The sequence below is a fragment of the Fundulus heteroclitus genome, unplaced genomic scaffold, assembly GCF_011125445.2.
Source record: "Fundulus heteroclitus isolate FHET01 unplaced genomic scaffold, MU-UCD_Fhet_4.1 scaffold_28, whole genome shotgun sequence".
Lineage (NCBI taxonomy): Eukaryota > Metazoa > Chordata > Actinopteri > Cyprinodontiformes > Fundulidae > Fundulus > Fundulus heteroclitus.
The window spans coordinates 4,393,174-4,417,283 of NW_023396689.1; the positions used below are offsets into that span (position 1 = coordinate 4,393,174).

General features: G+C 39.9%; 1 protein-coding gene and 1 long non-coding RNA gene across 4 annotated transcripts in view; both read left to right on the top strand.

The window, feature by feature from the left end:
• Positions 1-24,110, top strand: part of tmem129 (transmembrane protein 129, E3 ubiquitin protein ligase) — a 48,501-nt gene that overhangs the window by 13,554 nt on the left and 10,837 nt on the right. The gene's annotated exons all lie outside the window — the stretch shown is intronic.
• On the top strand, positions 16,573-22,927 carry LOC118559386. The gene is made up of 3 exons (XR_004928819.1): positions 16,573-16,650; positions 22,391-22,449; positions 22,589-22,927. It is a non-coding gene; the product is annotated as an uncharacterized LOC118559386 (long non-coding RNA).

Genomic DNA, 24,110 nt, shown 5'->3' on the forward strand with positions numbered 1-24,110 from the left:
TGGATCACCAGAGAGTTAAAGGAACTGTTAAACAAGAAAAATGATCCTTTGGAGAGTGAGACAGGAAGTTATTAAAGAGTATACAGAAGCAACTCAGTCAGGATTAGGGACAGCAAGGATAAGTACAGGAAGAAGCTGGAAAATAAACTGCAGAGGAACAATATCAGAGATGTGTGGTCAGGGATTAAGAAGATCACAGGCTTCAAGCAAATGGAGGATTGTATAGATGGAAGTCTGGACACAGCCAATTACTTAAAACACATTCTTCAATGGTTCAGTTCAGGAACAAGTTCATCACCTCCTCTCCTGCCCCCAGCCAAACAGACGTCCCATGCCCTGTTGACCCACAACTTTCCTGTCAAACCTCAGATGTTCCATCTTCCAACTCAGTCATGGATTCTTCTACGTCCACAAGTTTGCCTTCAAGCAAATTAGGAGATGCTGTTGCTTCCTTTGCTTCCCCTTCCCACTTTTCTGTATCCAGAAGTCAGTTGAAGAGGCAGGTGGAGAGGCAGGTGGACAGACTGAACCAGAACAAAGCTGCAGATGGTGTCAGCCCCAGAGTCCTGACAGTCTGTTCAGATCCAGTGTCTAAAAGTGAAAAGACCACAGAAAAGTACATAAGTCCAGATTGCAGAAAAAAAACTGAAGGAGAGTACCAACGTATTTTTATTTTACTTGACAACTGAGATGAATCTGACATTGATTAACAACTCCATATCCACAACTGTTCTTCCAGAAAGGATTATTTGATTCAGCTGAGTTAGTGATACAGGGATGCCTCTACAATTTAACTACAGAGATCCATGGTGTTCAGCTCTGCAGATGCTTGCTAATGAGCCATTCAGTCCATTCAGGTCTGTTGGAGAAAGGATGCATGCTGAAATTTCTGGGTCGGGAGGCTCTGGAGGACAGGATTTGGAAACCTCTATTCTGGAGGGAGCATCCACGGTGTGCAGGTTAGACAGCACAGAGTAGCCACAGAAGTACAAAACAGAGGACCTTTACTTCATCGAATGTGGATTGAGTTCCAGTGGCATCCCTGAAAACACAGAAGGTAAAACTATATCTACAGTCATGGCCAAAATTATTGAGAATGATACAAATATTATATTTTCACATGATCTGCTGCCCTCTGGTTTTCATGTGTGTATGTCAGATGTTGTCATCACATACGAACAGAAATACAATTGCAATCATATTATGAGTAACAAAAGCTTTTAATGGCAGAATGAGTTAATGCAGCAAGTCAATATTTGCAGTGTTGACCACTCTTCTTCAGGACCTCTGCAATTCTCCCTGGCATGCTCTTGTTGTGCAATTATACACTGTTTAAAGTTATTTAATGTTTCATAAATAACTCTCTGTCTGTTAAGTATTGTCTGGTGATGATCAGCTCTTAAGCTGATATCAAGACAATGGTTGAAAAGGGATGAATTCGAGCACTAGCGATCTTTTAACAGCAAAACCTGCACACACCTAAAATAAAGGAGTGACAACTTCTTTTCAAGTCCAAGAATTTAATAACAGAAATAAAATGAACATCCAGAGAACATCGCTATGTAATGCTGTTTATCTGAATTAACACAATATATCAATTAACAAATCCTCTCTACTAGGCTAGTGAAACTTAACTAAACTACTAAGCAAAATGAAGATAAAAACAAGCTAAGCTAAGGAACTATTTACATGCAAAACAAACAAAAGACAAAACAAAAGTGGTTGATCATAATCAGATTAATTCAGTGAATCCTTGTTCACTAAAGATCTGATTCCAAAAAGCATGGAATGGAGTTAAAAAAAAAACATTTGGCATGTGTTTCAACCCATTCACAATGCAAAGCCCAAGTTAAACAAGCATTATTTGATGAAATAATATTTTGTTTAAGTTAAAGAACCAAAGTTCACCTTGAAGAATGTGAATTGTGGTTAAATTAGCTTAACTAATTCAGAACAACATTTGACATGTGTTTCAACCCATTCACAATGCAAAGCACAAATTAACCATAACATTATTATGAGTAAATAATATTCTGAAGACTGATTTGCTCAGTAAAATAATTTAAACCCTTACGACCGAGTTTGTTAATGCGATTCTCCCTCCGGGCGTCGGGGGTCACTGTAGCAAGTCGGTGGCTAAGAGGTTACAACATAAAGTTATCAAAATTGCCTTTACCAACATTAATATTCGATAGTAATGCGGTGATAAGGCTCATAGCACCATCGAAGGATGGCGGAGCCGAACGATTAAGCTTTGTGCTTTAAGCGAACTCCTTTTGAAATGTCCGAAACCAGATGTTAGCAAGGCTAATAGCAGTTTGCCTAGCGGGCGTTCGGCACTAACAAATAAAGGCTTTAGTTTTATTTTTAGTCATAATGAGTGGGCTGGATAACGTAAACATTAATGTACCCTTGTGGAGGTAACCCTCCTGTTAAAACCATAAAATACACTCAAATGATATTAGCAGTACCATAAACGGAAGGCTAGCGTGAGCTATTTCGTTAGCCCTTTGTTTTAAAGCACCATGTGTACAACGGTTTACAAGACATTTCCCAATAAACCTTTTAACTTCTCCCTCAGCTCGCTGCCCAAACCTGTCTTTGTCTCGTGTCAGTTCTGTCCAGTTTGGCCAGAAAAGGAGCGTTGAAGGAGGGAAGTTGTTGGCGGGCTAGCGTTAGCTCTGCGGCAGCATGTGGGCTAACCACAGCGTGTGGAGGGAATGGAGGCCTGTAGGTCCTCCAGGCAGCCTCTGATCCGGTTGCAGTTTGATTTGAGCAGGGGTTTTTTCTCAGAATTCCACAGCTTTCAGCTCCATCTGGGTTAGCTTCCTGGTAAAGGCTGAGGACAAATACAACCGAGCTGTTTTGCATGCAGGATCTTTGCTCCTGCTACCGGTGATGATGTGAAACAGCAGACTTAGCTTTGTATTTCGTGTGTTGTTTGTCTGGATTCAGTCAGGTCCTCCGCTTCCCTTTGGTCATTCAATTGAAACAGCAGATGAGTTCAGCAGACCCTGGGTCAAGCATAGCTTGTGTATTGGCCATGGGCCCGTGCAGGGCCCATAGTCTGAGCAGCTTGGAGAGGAGAGCGGGTCGCAGAAGAGAAGAGCTGAAGAAGTCTGCAGAAGTGAAGAGCTGAAGAGAGACTGTCTGTGTCTATGGGAGGAAGGTGTTATAGCAAGAGAGAACCCCTACTGGGAAGAAGGGCCTTCCAAGCCTTGAGGGTCTCATGTTGCAGCCAGAGTGGAGTTCCTTTGTTAAACTCTTCCACTGTTCAGAATTCAATCTGGGATCAATTATTCATCATGACGTTATTATAGCATAACACTCTCAATCAACTTCTGGACCAAATCCTGACTGATAGCAGTCCATTCTTGCACAATCAATGCTTGGATTTTGTCAGAATTCTTAGGTTTTCGTTTTTCCACCCGTCTTTTGATGATTGACCACAAGTTTTCAATGGGATTAAGATCAGGGGAGTTTCCAGGCCATGGACCCAAAATATCTATGTTTTGTTCCCTGAGCCAGTTAGATATCACCTTTGCTTTATGGCAAGGTGCTCCATGCTACGCAAGTTCAGACGTGACAGACTGCACCACCCATGATGCAAGGTGGTCAAAATGGCCACCAACTCCCATCATGCAACACGGCCCAAAATGGCTGCCACCCCTAACAACGAAAACGGAGCGATAACATTACTAGGGGAAAGGTATTTATTCCGATCACACACAGCGTTCTGCCTTCTTCTTGGCGATCCGCCAGTACGAGAAGGCACGCAGCTGTTTCACCCTGTGGGTTTCAACCCCCACACACCACGTGCTCGATAATTCTTTGCTGGACCGAAGATTTTCGAAGCAAACTTCATCCCTGTTTAATCATAGCAGGAGGTCGACTTTAAAAGTACTTTCAAACCCACTTCGATCGAAGACTGAGAGCCGTTTGATCTCCCGGTGTTTGAAAGAGGCAGGGCAGTCAAAAGTAGCCGGTAAACGGCGGCAAATCGCCGTCTATAGCAGCTCTTGCTGCCGCCTACATTTCCCCAATTATACATCCCAAAAATCACCTTTCCATCTGTCTCCACTGAGAGCAACATTAACGAGTAATTGGGTTCCTTGTTCCAACCGAGATTCTACTTTTCCGATCAAAACACAGACCGGTGTTATGCCTAAAAGTGCATCCCTGCTGAGATATGCATTCCCTGTCGCGGGAGCGCGCCTCGCTCTGTACAACTGAATATCGACGAGGAAAACGGATTAAAATGTGACCAACGCAGTTACTTGTTCTTAAATTAATGATATCAAAACGTTTTATTAAACCTCTTGTGGGAAAAAAACTGTTGTTATTTGGCAGATTCGTTTACAAAATTACTGGTGTTATGCATCCATCCATCCATCCATTTTCTGATCCGCTTAATCCCTCATGGGGTCGCGGGGGTTGCTGGTGCCTATCTCCAGCGTTCACCGGGTGAGAGGCGGGGTTCACCCTGGACAGGTCGCCTGTCTGGCGCAGGGCTACGGGTGTTATGAACAACATTAAATCCAAAGTTTTTCTCCGAGGTACAGCCGATTTATTTGTTGTGGTCTCTTGTCATTCACACACAACAATAAACCGTGAGAGCCGACGTGAGTTTTGAAACTGCAAAGCTTTGTCTTAAGCGGAAGATCAAACGTGCATTTACACAGCACAGCGTTCATAGACCAGTGTGATGCCTTCGCGAGCGTCAGAAAGCTATGGTGCATTTAGGAGCATGGGACATTTCAAACTTAAAACGGCATAAAACGGAATAGAACTCAACTCATACAGTAATGTATTTTTCCAGAAACAGCGTGGGCTTTCTTACAATACTGAATGCTCTATAATTGTATTTCTGATATTTTTTGATTATGCACATCTGTTAGCTGTTTATTCTGAAAAATCTATAATATTACATATAATATAATATTACAGCAACAAATTATCAAAGTTTTTCAGGGGATGCATTTTGTGTTTGTCTCTAAAATCCTCGCCGATGATATGATATCGTGTGTGTGTGATGAGTGCAAGTGAAATTAAACTGAGATAAGAGATTTCGAAAGAGCGATATGACTGAAATAAATTCAACATGTAAATTCAATTTCAAATTCCAACCCTGTATTTTTATCATAAAAATTCGGCTTTGTTCGTGAAGAAATGTTACGATCGTTTTTAGAACAGAACTGTGAATAATAATAATAATGATAATAAGATGAATAAACCTCACCTAATCTGATCTGTTTAATGTGGTGCTAGTAATTCAAATTAAACTAATTTTATGCAAATGGAGATTACCTTACCTTGTTAAAACATGATGATAACATAATGTGAAAAAATAATGTTTTAAGAATAATAATAAAAAACAAAGGTTGTTTTTGAAGAATTGATCATTCACATTTTTTGCCTTTTATTCAATTTGAAACATGCACTCTGACTCTATTGTTTAAATAATCACCTGTCTTGAAAGCGTCCAAAATACATCAGGGAGACTCTATTTTTCAAATTTCTCCCCTCCGGGGCTCGGGCACCGGCATAAGTGCACCCTCCTACCTGATAGTGTGTGGCCTGCTACTGTAAAAAAGTTTGACTGCCCTGAAGAGCACCACGCTTTTGTTTTGGCCAAATGAAGCGTCTGAACGCCCAGAGTTTTATTAGTACTGTATCCATCTTTTTAGCGCCAAATTGTGCAATATAGGCGATTATTTACATTATTAAATATAGTGGGTGACTACACACTACAGTGGTGTGAAAAAGTGTTTGCCCCCTTCCTCATTTCCTGTTCCTTTGCATGTTTGTCACACTTAAGTGTTTCAAAACATCAAACCAATTTAAACAATAGTCAAGGACAACACAAGTAAACACAAAATGCAATTTGTAAATGAAGGTGTTTATTATTAAAGGTGAAAAAAAATCTAAACCATCATGGCCCTGTGTGAAAAAGTGATTGCCCCCTAAACCTAATAACTGGTTGGGCTACCCTTAGCAGCAACAACTGCAACCAAGCGTTTGCGATAACGTGCAATGAGGCTTTTACAGCGTCCTGGAGGAATTTTGGCCCACTCATCTTTGCAGAATTGTCCTAATTCAGTTACATTAGAGGGTTTTCGAGCATGAACGGCCTTTTTAAGGTCATACCACAACATCTCAATAGGATTCAGGTCAGGACTTTGGCTAGGCCACTCCAAAGTCTTCATTTTGTTTTTCTTCAGCCATTCAGTGGTGGACTTGCTGGTGTGTTTAGGATCATTGTCCTGCTGCAGAACCCAAGTTTGTTTCAGCTTGAGTACACAAACAGATGGTAGGACATTCTCCTTCAGGATCTCTTGGTAGACAGCAGAATTCATAGTTCCTTTTATCACGGCAAGTCTTCCAGGTCCTGAAGCAGCAAAACAGCCCCAGACCATCACACTACCACCACCACCACCATATTTTACTGTTGGCATACTGTTCTTTTTCTGAAATGCAGTGTTCCTTCTACGCCAGATATACTTGGACACACACCTTCCAAAGAGTTCCACTTTTGTCTCATCGGTCCACAGAATGTTGTCCCAAAAGTCTTGGGGATCATCAAGATGTGTTTTGGAGAAATTGAGACAAGCTTTGATGTTCTTTTTGCTCAGCAGTGGTTTTCACCTTGGAACTCTGCCATGCAGGCCATTTTTGCCCAGTCTTTTCCTGATGGTGGAGGCATGAAAGCTGACCTTAACTGAGGCAAGTGAGGCCTGCAGTTCTTTGGACGTTGTTGTGGGGTCTTTTGTGACCTCTTGGATGAGTCGTAGCTGAGCTGTTGGGGTAATTTTGGGCGGCCGGCCACTCCTGGGAAGGTTCACCACTGTTCCATGTCTTTGCCATTTGTGGATAATGGCTCTCACTGTGGTTCGCTGGATTCCCAAAGCTTTGGAAATGGCTTTATAACCCTTTCCAGACTGAGAGATCTCAATTACTTTCTTTCTCAATTGTTCCTGAATTTCTTTGGGTCTCGGCATGATGTGTAGCTTTTAAGGATCTTCTGGTGGACCTTACTGTGTCAAGCAGCTCCTATTTAAGTGTTGCCTTGATTGTGAACAGGTGTGGCAATAATCAGGCCTGGGTGTGGCTAGAGAAATTGAACTCAGGTGTGGACAACCACAGGTATTGTATGTTTTAACAAGGGGGGCAATCACTTTTTCACACAGGGCCATGAGGTTTGGATTTTTTTCACCTTTAATAATAAACACCTTCATTTACAAATTGCATTTTGTGTTTACTTGTGTTGTCCTTGACTATTGTTTAAATTAGTTTGATGTTCCGAAACACTTAAGTGTGACAAACATGCAAAGGAACAGGAAATGAGGAAGGGGGCAAACACTTTTTCACACCACTGTATTTCCCTCTTTTTTCACTTGTATTTTATTATTTTTAAAGATACAAATTATAACAAACAATACAACATTCCCAGAACAGTTGGTCAGTTATTATTAATATACATTCTCCATTAGTTCCAAAAATCTTAATATTTTGTTTGTTGTAACCTTATTATAAAAGAAAGTCTTTCCATACTGTGAATTTCTTCGACAATGTCCATCCAGAGGGGGTTCTTGTTTGTACCATTTTCGTGTGATGGCTTTTTTTTGCTACTTCCAACAAAAATTTTTTCTGAATCCCTGCTCCCATTACCAAACCAAAATATGTCAGTATTGTTCTTGGGATGCTGTACCCCAATATCTGAACCACCCCATCACTTGGGTGATGGCCGAGAGGTTGACTGAACTGACTGGATTACTGGCTGGTGAACAGGTTAAATAAAGACAATTTCAAGATTAAAAACTAAACAAAACCCAAACTATGACAGCAAAGATAGAGGAAGCAAACAGAATCAAAAGCCTTTTCCGTGTCTAAGCATAAAAGAATAGCACTTTCGTTTCTTTTCTGTATTTTTTCTATTATATGGAGAGTTCTTCTGATATTGTCTTGAGTTTGGCGCTCTCTAATGAAGCCTGATTGATCTTCATCTATAACTTTTGAAATAAATGTCTGGATAGGGTTAGGGCTGTTTTTGTGTATATTTTGTAGTCATAGTTTAATATTGATATTGGTCAATAGCTTTCAAAATGCTCCCTGTCTTTGCCCTCCAGCTACAGTCTAATTACAGTAATTGTTGCCTCATGCCATGAAGATAAAGATAAAGAGATATATCCTTATGGAGCCGGAGTGAAAATTAATAATGAAGAAAATCCGGGTCGGTTAACCCCCCCGACACACACACACACACACACACACTTCCATTACAAGCCATGTATACTTTGTCGAAACATTTAGAAAATTAAAGACCACAGATCTGTGTAAAAATAGTGTGAAAAAACAGGCCTGTGTGTGTATGTGTATTTGTCTAAATGTCTTGTTTGCATGTTACTAACTCTCTGTTCATCTGTGTGACATAATTCAGTTTAAATTATAAATATAATGGTTTAAAAATTTTTTACATTTAATTTATCTGGTCGCAGACACTTTGTGTCCTTCAATAATTATTAGAAGTTACCTTTCACCCCTCCTGCAGACATCATCTGATATCTGTTTTGCTGCAGTTCCTGTCGAAGGCCAAAACATACTGACACAACACCACATTCAGATGTTTACCTTGAATTAGATCAGTCATAACATTCGTTGTTGTCCCTTCCCAGGCCATCCCGTCTGGAAATTTTTCAAGGTTTTGCCTCAGCTTTCAGCAAAACTTTAAATGTAGTTGCTAATATAATAAGTGGACACTTAGATTGTAAATACTGAATACTGAAGGTCTTACTGCTTAGAAGGTTTTATGTTTTATCTAGAGTTCAGAATCAGAATCAGAAATACTTTAATAATCCCAGAGGGAAATTACAGAGTTGTCGTCTGTTAAGTATGATGGTCATACGATGTTCTAGAGCAGAGTTTCAAGCTTTAGCAAAATGATGAGAGCTTCTGATCTGAAAGACAAAAATTTTATTTTTATAAATTTTTTTATTTTCTTATTTTTCTTTTTTTCTCTGTGTAGCTCAATTATTGTTCTTGACTTTGTTTTAAACAGTGTTCTCGATGTTGACTTACGGGGAGAAAACTATTATCATTGCAAAAAACACTAGAAACGCATAAACTTAAAGAGAAAATCAATGGCATACCGCGCACGTGACGTCACCGACTCAAGAGCAACGCCCCTTTTGCCGCTTAGGTAGGGCATACAGGTAGAGAACGCCCGTAGCAACCAGCTATTACACGCGCAACAGAACCAGCGATATGACCGACTTTGCAGCCGTTAAACTTTCCCAAGACGATGTTCCAGGCACACGGTTTACTGGTTGCACTGTCGAAGAACACACCAACCTTCAGCTCAAACGATGGCTTGAGTGTCGAGGGTTTAAAAAGACTGGAAAACGGGCCTAGTTGATCGAACGGTAAGCTTTGTTTTTTTTTCCTGCGTGGCGGTCATGGCGTCATCGGCCGTTTTTTTTGTTTGTAATCACCGTCCAGGGATCGGAACATGTTTAATGTTTGTCTTATTTGAAATGTTTTTGAGTAAGCTATCCTGGTAGCAGGGTATCAAGTTAGCGCCTGCTACCATGATAGCCTATATGCTATCATGGTAGCAGGCGCTTCATTATTAACATGTCGGCCACCAAAAAACTCTTACCTGTTCACTACTTGATGTCGCTGGAATTGGGTCAGGATGTTCTTCGGTTGGGCCCTTTCCTCCAACAAAAGGCTTGCTACATATGTAGGTGAATTTGGTAACTTTTTCCGGGTTGAACTGTTGTGTAGGCTGACTGCACCGATGTACCCAGCGCACACATTTCTCCTTGGCAGTGTTGAAGAAAACATCCTTCATATGCGGCCGATCAGCGTACCTCGAGTCGCTGTTGCACGTTCCATAGCAACAATGTTTAAAAACCATGGTTTTAGATTTGGAAAAAGCAGTCGTTTACAGAGTAAAACCAAGGGTAACGCACGTCTCTTTTACAGCGAAACAGCGGCGGACTATGCAAGCTTGTCCTACTGCGTACCACGTGATGTGACGTCATCGTGACGTTACGTTTCTAAAAATAGCTCGCTCGCGGTACGCCATTGGATCTAAAGCAGTAGAACAAAACAAAGAAAAAAATTATATACATAATATTACTATATTTGATATATTTTATCTGAGATAACTAAAGGTTTACTTGAACAATAAATTAATTACCTGCTGATCTGTTTGGCTTTGGTTCAAGTCTTTAGAGTTACTTTCTTGCAGGATTTCGTCATACATTGTCAGCAGGGAAACATTTTTGTTGTCATCTGCCTTACTTTTCTTTTCCTGTTGTTCCTCAACGTTTTCTGCCAATGTTGCACATCTCACCTTGTCGTGCAACACTTTTGTTGCTTCCCGTTTTGTTGCTTGGTCAAAATAGCAGTCCCTGTACCTGGGGTCCAAGAGTGCAGCGAGAAAAAACAGGAACTCCATGTAGATGTGGCTGAAACGCTGGTCTATAGCTTGGAGTAGGGTGCTCTTTGAAGTTTTAACTCCATGATCTTTTGCAACGGTCCTATTTAAGGCTTCAATGGAGGGGATGACAGCTGGAATAGCTGAAGCTGAACTTATGTCTTTTGTCAGCTGGTCACAAGGGTCTAGAAAAGTGAGCATGTTTTCAATTAAAGTCTATTGGTATAGCGTCAGATGAGCTGGTAACTCAAAATCTACTGCACATGTTGCAAGGGCTCGCTTCTGCTCCAACAAGCTTCTCAGCATGTAGAACGTGCTGTTCCATCTAGTGGGCACGTCTTGTTGAAGCCTTGTCTGTTTCATGCCTAGTTGCTTCTGTAAGCTTTGAAGACGGCAGATGACAAGCTGGGAGTGTCTGAAATGCCCAACCATCTTCCTGCAGATGGAAACTCTTCTTTGGATCACAACCTCATTTATCGTGAGTTGTAAAGTGTGTGCCATACAGCCCAAGCTTGCAAGCCCATAGTCCTCCATGGCCTTGATCATGTTTGTGCATTATCTCTGAGCACAATATGCACTTGTTTTTTTTATATATTCCACTGCGCAAGCATTGTTTCAAAAGCTTGACCTATCATCGTCTCTGTATGCGACCCGGGGCACTCTGTGTGTGCAGCATTGCTTTTTGCATGTTAAAATCTGGATCCAACCACTGAGCCATTAAGCTTAACATGCAGACAGGACTAACATCTGACGTCCATATGTCTGTGGTAAAACTTACATTAAGTCTGTTTTTGTTGATCAAGTTGTAGATGTGTGTCGTGACAGCATCGTTGAGGACAGGCAGGGACAAGGGAAGTGGCTCCAAAAGTGCTATTAAGTTATGAAAATCCAGGTTCTCGACGACAGAAAAAGGCTGGTTGTCGAACGCTATAAATTTCATCACTTTGTCGTTACTAGCTTTAGCTTTTTCACTGTCTCTTGAAAGGTTTTTACAGCTTTCAAATGCCTTCTGAATAGAGACATCTGCCCTCCGTGTTGTTGTCCTGGCCAGAGATGGTTATACCGGTAATGGAGGATGACTGGACTTGGTGTGATGTGCCAACAAGGATTGCCTCGATTTTGGAGCTGTTCAACTGGAGAAAATTGTGTTTCATCCTCATCTTTATCTCCTCCAGGCAGGCGGTGAGTTTTGAAGATGATGATGCTGTTGTTGAAGCTGCAGTAGGATGAGATTTTATGTACAGTTGTGTATCATCAGCGTACAAGTGAAATGAGACTCCATGATGGCTGATGACATGACCAAGGGGGAGGATGTAGATGATGAAGAGGATGGGCCCCAGTACTGATCCCTTGGGGACTCCGCAGGTGACTTTGTGATGCCATGAACTTGTATTGCCAATTGAGATGTACTCCGTTCTGTCAGCGAGGTATGATTGAAACCAGTTCAGAGTAGTGTCAGAGAGTCCAGTGGTTTTGTGTAGCCGGTTGAGAAGATTTTGATGATCCACAGTGTCAAAAGCAGCAGACAGATCAAGGAGTACGAGGAGGGAAGGTGAGCCTTTATCTGCTGCCATTCATAGGTCGTTTGGTCATAGCACTGAAACAGCCCTGGTAGAGTCACAGAGCGAAAACCAGACAGGAATTTCTTAAAAAGATTGTTTTGTTTGAGATGGTCCTGAAGATGGGTGGCAACAATTTTTTCCAGTACTTTAGAGAGGAATGGGAGATTGGAAATGGGCCTGTAATTTGAAAGTGTATCTGGGTCGAGGGTAGGTTTATTCAGGAGTGGTCTGATTATGGCTGTTTTAAGGGCAGGTGGAACATTGCCGGAATGGAGGGAGTGGTTTATCACATTGGTAATCAGAGGGCTTAGGGCGGGGGCGTTTGCTTTTTCTAGAGTTGTAGGAAAGGGGTCAAGGGCACAGGTTGTGGGTTTCATCCTCTTGATGATCTTTTTAACCTCATGCTGGGAGACTTCTGGAAGGCATTGTAGTGGCTGTGTGATTACAAGCTGTGAGTGTTCAATTGGGATGGGTGGTGCTGAGGAACCAGAAAAGGAAGAGTGGATTGAATCTATTTTTGTTTTGAAAAAGTCCAGGAAATTATTACAGTGCTCTTCTGTAGTTTCTGTAAGTGGGGGGGGTTATTGGTTTGAGAAGTTGATTTATGGTGGAGAACAGCTGCTTGGAGTTTCCAGGACTGTTTCTAATGATGTTTCCATAAAATTGTGACTGTGCCCTTGTGAGTGACTTTGAATAGTGTTTACCTACATCTTCTCAGACAACTATTTATTTCCCTAACAATAGTGAGTTATCAATGTTTAAATGTGCAGTAAATCTTAATACATAAGCAGCATAGAGGACCCAATACTGTACTTTGAGTAAGATTGGTGACACCAAGACTGAGTTGTTACATGAGTGGTTGTCCATTTCATCATTGGAATGAAAACATATTAATATACTATTGGTAAATACTAGTACGACTACTAAAGAACAGCAGATTAAACTTTAAAGGCCTATATTAAATTAATTTTGCGACCACATCAACAGATTAAATAATTTCTTACTTTTTTGGTGTACCAAATTACCCTTTGTAATGATGAAATATGTTGTGGGCTAAGTCCCTGATGATGAGAATGTCTAGCTCTGCCTCGGGTTTGAACTAATTACTAATGGACAGTGTGGAAACCTTTGTACAATAAAACCAATGTAAATAGTGTTCCTTGGTTTTATTTGTCTTTATACGCTTATTCGCCGTGACGTCACAAATCTGTCACGTGACTAACTGATTGGCAGAAAAACAAGAAATGGCCACCTGTGGTGATAACAACTAAGGTTATTAGTCATGGTCGTTTCGTGCTGCGTGATCGGCTGTACTAATAGATTCAACAAACACAATCATAAAAGTTTTTACCGGTTTCCCAAGAAACCAGATCAAAGAAGAAAGCTCTGGATTGCGGCGATAAAGCGGAGAACATTGAATGGCCAACCGTTGGAGCCGGCAGATCATGACTGAGTTTGTCATCTGCATTTTGTGATAGGTAAGGTTTTTTTCTTTTAAGATGTGTCCTAAACATATCTGTAACGTATCATTGCTTTAAAAATAACTATAAAGAGCACACTGAATATGAGTACATGTAGCTCTATGACTATGAAGGGGATTGAAGGGTTGATTTATTAATTTAGTTAGATTAAGCATACAAGATTTATTTTCTGGTAAAATCACCAGATTACCCCTGACAGTACATTTGTTTTTGTTTTTTTCTGTCTGAGCCCCCTTTCTCATCAGTGACTATACCATTAAATTATATTAATACAGTTAATGATGACGGGTTTTGTGCCAATGTAAAATGTCAATTCAACATTTTAGGTGCCAAGAGCAATGATTTGTCAAATCCAGACTATGTCCCCTCCATCAACTTGGGCTATAATGAGGCAAGGAGACAGACAGATAGTGGACAAAGACAGTCCAGATTTCTAAGGGCAGAAAAGCGAGAAATCAGAAAGCAGCATGTGGAGGCGGCATCAGTTCTTTTAGACCTGGCCAGGCAGGAAAAGAGAGACTTTTCAGGTTGTCGCAGTTAATAATTTTTTTTCTTCCTTGATTCTTTAAAATTAGAATATTTGTATTCAGTACTTTACAAAAGTGTGATCTTTGATGTGAGATTATGATTCTCATGTAACAATATTTATTTTTTTATTACATGAATTCATGATTCTTGTGTGCATAAAATTTGTGACCTCCGGAAGGAAACTCAGCAGCTCTATGCAGAGTTAGGACGACTTCAAGAGGAAAATTTGCGTTTGTCAACCTTATTAAGCAAGCAACATTTAGAACAAGTGACAGAAAGTGATAGCTGCAATTTCACACTGACATTCCATTCGTGGCAATATTCTTGTGGCTGCTTTCATTTGTGGAATGTGTGTTACCTACAAGCAGAGTCATGTCACCCAAGAGTGTTCTATTGTGTATTCTCATGAAGCTAAGGTTAAATCTGCAGCATCAGGATCTAGCCTATCGGTTTAATGTTTCGTTGACCACAATTTTGGACATTCTTAATCAAGGACTTCCAAGACTTGCTAGAAAACATTGTTTCCTTATTCAGTGGCCAGAGGGAGAGTACCTGATAGCAAATATGCCACACATATTCAAGGTCTCATACCCAAGGTGTTCCAGCATCATTGACTGTTTTGAAGTCTTTATTCAGAGACCTGGAAAGCTAACAGCTAGAGCACAGACATGGTCTAACTATAAACATAATAACACCATAAAATTTTTGGTTTCCATAACACCAACAGGGGCCATTTCTTTTGTTTCAAAAGCATTTGGTGGGAGAACATCAGACAAAATGATCACACTCAGAAGTGTATTTCTGGACAACATTCAGAATGGTGACCAGGTTTTGGCTGATCGGGGGTTTTTAATTTCAGAGGACTTGGCCAACCATGGTGCAACACTTGTTATACCTTCATTTACCAAGGGAAAGGCCCAATTATCTGCTAAAGAGGTTGAACTGTCTCACAGGATTGCTCATGTGCGCATTCATGTTGAGAGAGCTATAGAGAGACTAAAGAACTTTAACATCTTGAGTTTGAATATGACAATGCACATGGTCCCACATGCCGACAGTGTAGTTACCATTTGTTCTGCACTCTGCAACCTGCCACCTAAACTAGTTATGTAAATAAGAAAATTCTCTCACTCAAGAAGTGACATGTTTGTTTGAAATTATTTTAATTTAACTATTTTCTGTTACACTGAACAGAAAATAGGCAAGGAGACAGACAGATAGTGGACAAAGACAGTCTAGATTTCTAAGGGCAGAAAAGCGAGAAATCAGAAAGCAGCATGTGGAGGCAGCATCAGTATTCTTTTCCATTCAATATAAGTGTACAACTACGGTGGCCGACAGGTGCAAACGCCCTGCAACTTCAGAAAAGACGTGCAAATAGGCAAAAACGCGATTCATAAAGAAAACCAACTTCATCAATTTGACAACACCTGTGCGGCATTCAGCAAACGCGCTGCATATACATAAACGCGATTCAAAAAGTAAACCAACTTCATCAATTTGACAACACCTGTGCGGCATTCAGCAAACACGCTGCATATACATAAACGCGATTCAAAAAGAAAACCAACTTCATCAATTCGTGTACAAACGAGTACACGAGTATACAGAAGTATACTCGTGACGTCATCACACACACAGCTCTTGAGCATTTCTTTAACATTCAAAACTATTTATACACACTACACACTTTTTATTAATTTCTAAAAAGTCTAAAAAATATCTAAAATTGCAGAACTGCGGGCATTTATTTGTTGGGAGTTGTAATTGTAGAGGCGATTGAAATTTTTTTTTTTTTTAAATCAGCACTTTGTAGAAGCAAAATGAGGAATACGAGCAATATTGCTGTTGCTTCGGTTGTTGGTCAGCTTTACCAGCAGGCTGAAGAGGAGGTGATGCAATTAAGGAGGCAAATCCGAGCAAGGAGAAGATTGATGCGGCAGAGGAGGCTCAGAAGGCAGGCTTTGCTCACCCATCTATTGCCAACTGGTAGGCATTTTAAGATTGACAGCCTATTTCCTACTTTTATCTTTAAAAAAACATTGAGGATGGTATTAAAAACGTGATCAGGTTGAAATTGTGACTGTTTTTCTATAAATAATTAAAATGAAGACCCAATTTTAACATTAGAAGCAGTATGACAGTAGTGTTAAGCTACTTTATTGCACCTACTGACCTTCACAGCATTGATCATTAAGAAAGGGGAAAAAAACATATTTTTATGTCTGCCCACCTTTACAGTGATTAATCTATAAATTATGTGCAGTTAGTTCAGCCCATTTTTTTCAGTGAAATGGTAAAAATACCAGAGAAGGGAAGCCATTTGCTACATTTACTATACATTTTACCTTTTCTTTCTTGAGAACTATAATAATCTGCATGTTAAGCAGGTATAGTTTTATGCTGTGAAAAGGTGACAACTGAAAAAACCCCAATTATGGCAACATTTGGCATTTTTTATTTACAGGAAGAAACAGAAACAAAATATGTTAGGATAAACACTTCTGTGCCAATCCTCCAAATATTTTTTAATGAAGAGGACCTGAAACCAGCCTTCAAGCTAAACAGGGGCACCATCGTCCTCCTCCTTCAGCTGCTGCCCATCCAGAAGGTCCATGGATGGCCACAGGAGATAGAGGTGCTGGTGACCCTCTGCTGGCTGGCCTGCGGTGCATCCTATAGGGAAACAGCTTGCCAGTAAGATCTCTTATCTTCTTGTCCTTAAATAGAGCCAACAATGACACACAATTGATACATAGATTATATTAATTGGACAGAAGATTAAGACATATCAGCATATTACCTAAATTACAAGTTAATTTTATATTTGGTACAGGTCAAGGGGAGGCACGCTACAACAGACACCACACCAAGGCTGATAAACATCATTGAGCGCGCCTTTGGTGGTCTGAAGACACGGTGGCGTTCCATCTTCTTAAGGGCGCTGGAGGTCCGCCTGACGTTTGCCCCAAAAGCAATCACCGCCTGCTGCATCCTCCACAGTATTTGTATAGAGGCAGGGGACCAGCTTGACTTGTAGGATGAGGAGGTCGAAACAGAAGAGGATGACCATCCGGCGGCTGAAGACAGGGAGCTGCTGCAGCTGGCTGCATGTTTAAGTTGACATGACAACACCTGACCTAACGTAGATCAGTTGGAGTCATGTTCACATGCTGCTTCATTTCATTATTTTCACCACCTGTGAAGATACATTAAATAATGAGTAAATTCATTTCCATTCCCACAATTTTAAGTGGTAAGTTTATAGCGTTGTCTGTTTGTATAAGATCTTAATGAGTTATTTCTTTGTTTTAAACCATGTTAGTAACTGTTAATTTGTTGAATATATTACACCTTCATTCTGTTCCAAAGATAAAACATTTGTATAAAATAAATGTCTGTTATTTTCATATACTATTATTACTATTGTTTTCTTTCCCCCTCTCTCCTCTCAATTATTTGTGTCCTTACTCAGAAGAAACTGAGATAGGAAAAACATTTGTAGATTTTATTTATTTATTAATTTTATATGCTGCTGTCGTCCTTGGGAGACATTTACAATTTATTCCAACAAATATTGAGTTAATAAAGCAACACGCGTCAGTCAGATAAACACAAAACAAATAAATCATAACCAGCAGTACTACGCACACTATCTGGCCGACAGAAGTGTAACAGACTGGCTGCGGGTTTCCCTCGGAGGTCTGCGGGTCACTCTGCTCCGCTCAACGTCGGACTTTTTATTAAAATTACGCACTAACTCTGTAAACAGGCCACATAGGGAAGTATAATGTATAATGTTCTCGCCTCAAACGATCTTAAAACGTACTTTTGAACAATAACAGCAACAGAAAAGGGAATTTTTAACTTACCGCTGTGAGCTCTGTTTGCGCTGTCTTGAATCAAGCTGCGGCCGTGGTGCATTCTGGGCAAGCGGTCAGTCTGAAGAACGAACAAGCTCCGTGGGGTCTAAAATCAGCTGTTCCACTTAGTGCTCTTCCTAGAGGCCTGGAGCACTTCCGTTGTGGAGTTGGTTTTCTTTTTTAATCGCGTTTATGTATATGCAGCGCGTTTGCTGAATGCTGCACAGGTGTTGTCAAATTGATGAGATTGGTTTTCTTTTTGAATCGCGTTTTTGCCTATTTGCACGTGTTTTCTGAAGTTGCAGGGCGTTTGCACCTGTCGGCCACCGTATACAACTGGAAATAAAAACAAAATTTCACAATAAAAATAATTTATTTTAAATATCAATCATGTATTCAATTTATTTACAAAGTGAATAAAAATGCAAGTCATTCAAAATGTCCTTCAATTCTGGTATTTGAACTAAAGATCCAGTTTAGAATAGATTCATGCTGTCCTTAGTGACTCATCATGGTTCACAACTTCCACAAAACCACTGACCACGGGGTTTTCGTCGAATGTTCACACATTTATAGTGGAACCATTCGTAAGGACATAACTCACCATCACATTTAATCATTCGTCCATATTCAGGTTAATTACAAATGCACCAGGTTTTTTTTCATTACTATCCAGTTCTTGGTTGACAACACGTTCATTTTCTAACTGTCGAGTTATAAGTTCATGAACAACATGGTCTTCGATAAACTTCTCACATTTGTTTATGAGGTTTTCACAGAACTTTTCATCAAGTGTAATGCGAACAATACACATGCTTGCAGGCTCACTTCTAGTGAATACTACAAAGTCACAATACTGACTCTTTGTTAAAAACATCTGCATTTGAACTTGGGTGTAGTATCTATGGTTTTCCTTGAGATGTAGAGTAGCATCAAGGCAAAAATCCTTATCTGTGATGACTGCTTCCTCAACAGCAACATTCCTATGTTTAGAGGACACTTGACTTCTAAAATTCCATTGCCACAACAATCACAGTTCACAGCTCCATCAGGGCTGGCTCCGAGGAATGGATGGTTTGGGTCAATCACAAACCCTGATAACCTACAGGTGAAATTTATATGTCCTGCTTTCTGGTGAAGACTGTAGGCTTGTCTGCATTCATCTTCTGTCTTAGTTCCCCACTTGACAGCAGCACTGTTGGAGAGGTCATACACCTTGTAACCTACTATTCTCTTTACAAGAGTGTCAGGATTGGTTGTTGGTTGTCTAACGAGAACATCATGGGCCTTGGAAGCAGTAATCCTCCCTGTCCGGTGTTTGTACCACAATGGACTGATAGACTGGTTCCTTGTCGCATATTCCAAGTTGCTGGCTTGTGCAGAGGACACCGAATAGTTCTTTAACATTTCAGCACAAAGTTCTGTTATCGAATCTTTTTGAAATTCTTGTAGTAGCGTTGAAAGAAGTTAAGGGTATTTTGTCTCTCTCCCCACAAGATCAGCGTTTACAATTGGTGATAACACGTTAACAGAGGTGAAGAAAGCTGCATTGGGTGCAATGGAATAAAGGCTATCCAGAACACTTTGTTGAGGAAGTTGGGCTGTACCATGTGCATGAACAGAATCTATTTCCTTAGTACGTCTTCCTTTAATTTCACTGAATATTCCAGTGATGGTGGCTGGGGTTACCTAGAAAAAATTATAAATGTAATAATATTAAGCACAATTTCTTAAAATATATTTGTAAAATATGTCTTAATAATAACTGTTAGTTCAGACAGTAGGAATTAAATGGCATTACCAAGGACAAATTATTATTTAATGTCTATAACTCAAAAGAATCAAGAAACTAATAAAGTTATAATTTGCTTACCTCTTTTCGAAAAGAGCTATTCCACTGACAGGCTTTACTTGCGGAGCTTGATTGGGTCAGTCCCATCTTTACAACCATCTTCACCTTGAACAAAAGTGCCGCCACATGGCTGCATACTTCTCCAAGCCTGAAATGATTTGTTATTGCTGATCAATAGAAAATTGTGATTAAAAAAAAGTGATCATAATTTCACAGTAGATATTAAAAATATTTACCCAGCCATGCATGTACAATGTGCACAGTAGACAGTTCCACTAGATTTTTCTAAATAAACCCATGGTTCATGTGGTTTGTCTCGTATTCTCTGGGATGGAGTAACCTTGGTCTTCAGAGCAATGTAGGGACAGCTTGGATCAATTTGGTGTGACAATACCTCCTGCACATGTCCACTTAAACCATACCTACAAATAAATTAATAGTGAATAATTTTAAGAATCAATCATTATTTAATAATGCTCTTTACGCAGTAATTTATAAAACCTCTAAATTTCTTTACATATGACATACAATACAGAGAGAAAAAGCGAGAGAGCGAGAAACTATCACTATGTATCACGTGATCATTGTTTACAGAGAACGTCACCTTTACACGTAAGTAAAATGTTAACATAAAATTTTTCTCAACATAATTAAAATTAGAAACAAAAATAAAGTTGTATTATTGCTTACTTGTATGCTTCCAACGATTTGTAGGCTTTCATCGATTCTTTGGTGAAAATGGATGGTGTATCGATCAAATATAGGTAAATTTCGCCAAATGTTAGGTCCGGCACCTCGTCGGGATTTTTGCTCCATTGTTCCGTTAAACGATATGGATCGGGCAAGGAACATGTACCAGCGTTGTACAATAACTTGATCTTATATCTCTCGTTCGCATCTGAAGGTAGGGAGTTCGCATACGCGGAGAAAGGCATAAGATATTCACTCGAGTTCGTCCTGTTTACACTATCGGCCATGTTTTGACAACCGGTCAGCGCACAGGCGTCGTTTGTGACATCACGCAAAGGCTTCACGGATAAGCCTATTTTAATTTTAGAAGTAGAAATTGTGAAATAAATAGCACTATCATTTTGTGGAATCCTAATTAGTCTAAACAAAATATAGCAGGCAATGAAAATGAGAGGTAGCAAATGTTAGTTCAACTCACAGTTGTTTAAACATCACATTCAAGACGTCGGCATTTGACGTAGCAGCATCATAAGGCAGAAGTAGCTCTGAGAACGGGGATGGACGCTTCAGACGCTTTTCAGCAAGCTAGCTACAGCTTAACCACACTGTACCCTCCCAAGATGGCGACTATGACGACACATGACCTGCAACCTTGCGTAATACATAGAGAGGGAGGTCTTAATGACGTAATAAACGCTTACACTAATGTGGGGTGGTAGGGTTAGGGTTAGGGTTAGGGTTGGGCGGCCTGAATGAGAAATTCAAGGGGAGACCGTATGAGGTAAGATCATATCCAAAATAGACTTGTACATAAAAGGATAGTTGTGTCCATATTAGTCAAAAGTTGTGCATAACAAACATTTGTAAACTCATAATATTTGAAATTGCATTCAAAAGATACAACATACAGTTTAAATAGTTACAACTTCAATAACTAATATATACAAATTTCAAGTTTAAATTTGTGTTTTATTCTTCATGAACACAAACAGCAGCGGCTGCTTGAGAATACGGATTTTTTCTTTGAGAATACGAATTCACAACAGTGGTCTGACGTCACGGTTTCCAAGGCTGGTTAATGGAGCACAGAGTGCGAAGATAGGAGCCGTGCATGCGTTCTTCAGACTGACCGTCTCAGAATGCACCGTGGCCGCAGCTTGATTCCAGACAGCGCAAACAGAGCTCACAGTGGTAAGTTAAACACTCCCTTTTCTGCTGCTTTTGTTCTTCAAAAGTAAATTTTCAGGTCGTTTGAGGCAAGAACATTATACTTTTAAGCTTCCCTATGTGGCCTGTTTACAGAGTTAGTGCGTAATTTTAATAAAAAGTCAGACGTTGAGCGTCTGTGCCAACTGGTAGGTTTTTTAAGATTGACAGCCTATTTCCTACTTTTATCTTTAAAAAAACAACATTGAGGATGGTATTAAACATGTGATCACGTTGAAATTGTGACTATTTATCTGTAAATAATTAAAATGAAAACATAATTTTTATATATTAACAGTAAAGGGAGTAGGGTTAAGCTACTTTGTTGCGCCTACTAACCTTCACAGCATTGTTCATTAAGGAAAAGTTATTTCTGTCTGCCCACCTTTACAGTGATCTATAAATTATGTGCAGTTAGTTGAGTTAATTCTTTCAGTGAAATGGTAGAAATACCAGAGAAGGGAAGCCATTTGTTACATTTACTACTATACATTTGACCTGTTCTTTCTTGAGAACTATAATAATCTACATGTTAACCACATATAGTTTTATGGTGTGAAAAGGTGAGAATTGAAAAAACAATTATGTTAACATTTGGCATTTTTTTATTTACAGGAAGAAACAGAAACAAAATATGTGAGGATAAACACTTCTGTGCCAATCCTTCAAATATTTTTTAATGAAGGGGACTTGAAACCAGCCGTCAGGCTAAGAAGGGCCACCATCAGCCCATCCAGAAGGCCCATGGAAGGCCACAGGAGTTAGAGGTGCTGGTGACCCTCTACTGGCTGGCCTGCGGTGCATCCTATAGGGAAACAGCTTGCCAGTAAGATCTCTTACCTTCTTGTCCTTAAATAGAGCCAACAATGACACACAATTGATACATACATTATATTAATTGGATAGAAGATTAAGACATATCAGCATATTACCTAAATTACAAGTTAATTTTATATTTGGTACAGTCCAGGTGGAGGCACACTACAACAGACACCACACCAGGGCGAGAAACATCTTTGGGCGTGCCTTTGGTGGTCTGAAGACATGGTGGCGTTCCATCTTCTTAAGGGCGCTGGAGGTCTGCCTGACGTTTGCCCCAAAAGTAATCGCCCTCTGCTGCATCCTCCACAATATTAGTATAGAGGCATGGGACCAGCTGGACGTGGAGGACGAGGAGGTTGACCCAGAGGAGAACAGCCATCCGGTGGCTGAAGACAGGGGGCTGCTCCAGCCTGACTACATCTGACCTAACGTAGATCAGTTGTAGTAGTCATGTACACATGCTGCTTAATTTAATTTTTTTCACTACCTGTAAAAATACATAATAATCAGTAAATTAATTTCCATTCCAACTATTTTTAATTGTATGTTTGTAGGTATTGTCTATTTGTATAAGATGTTAATAGAAGTTATTTCTTTGTTTTAAACCACGTTAGTAACTGTTAATTTGTTGAATATGTTACACCTTCATTCTGTTCCAAAGTTAAAACATTTGTCTAAAATAAATATCTGTTTTTTTTTAATATATTGTTACTATTGTTTTCTTTCCCTCTTTTTCCTCTCAATTCTTCATGTCCTCACTCAGAGGAAACTCACTTAGATTGGAAAAACATTTATATAATTTATTTATTTATAGATTTTATATTAGGGCTGGACGATATAGAAAAAAGCATATTGATAAAAAATTCATATTGATGGATAGATAATTATCAAAAAGATTTAAAACCTGGCTCTTATAATATTGCTAAATAACTTACTTTTAATATATCACACACAAACACTCAATCCCAATTAAATTCTTATTTTAACCATAACTGATTTTTTTTTAAAGAAAAATAACTCAACTTAAGAGACCTGGGTGATATTAAATACTCACAAAGAATAAACTAAAGTGACCAGCGCTGTTAGGGAGCGCTGTTAGAGAAAAACTTGCAGCTCGGAACTTTATATCGCGGATCAAGAGTGGCGAGTGGTTGTTTGAAGCCAGGTTTTTCAACTGCAGACAACAGCAGCATATCCATCACTATGAAGCATTTTACTGCATGCTTGATGTCCTTATGCCGCCAGGACGCTTTGTCATTTTATCACAAAGAAGGGAGCCCAGTTTAGCTGCTGTACCTGCTTTGTTTTGGAAGAGCTTCCAGAAGATTCCTAAGGAGATGACGCGGAGATGATGCGGAGCTGCGCGGCACAGCTCGCGGTGCTGCGGGAGTGAGCGGCTTACGTGATGAAACAAGTTGGTTGCGTTACCAGACTTTGTTTTTACCGGTTCCTTGCAAATTTTACAAATCACTGTGGTTTATTTCTGTCAGGCTGGCGAACTAAAAAAACCCCGTTTTGGGACAAATTCCTCCGCCACTCCTTGCTGCGACATATTCACATGCTCTGTGTTGTAGTTTGAGAGGGTGGTGCTTTGTGACGGTGTGCCTGGGTCCGCGATTATGATTGGTCGAGAGGAAGCAGTGACTGCAGCATCAACTAATATAA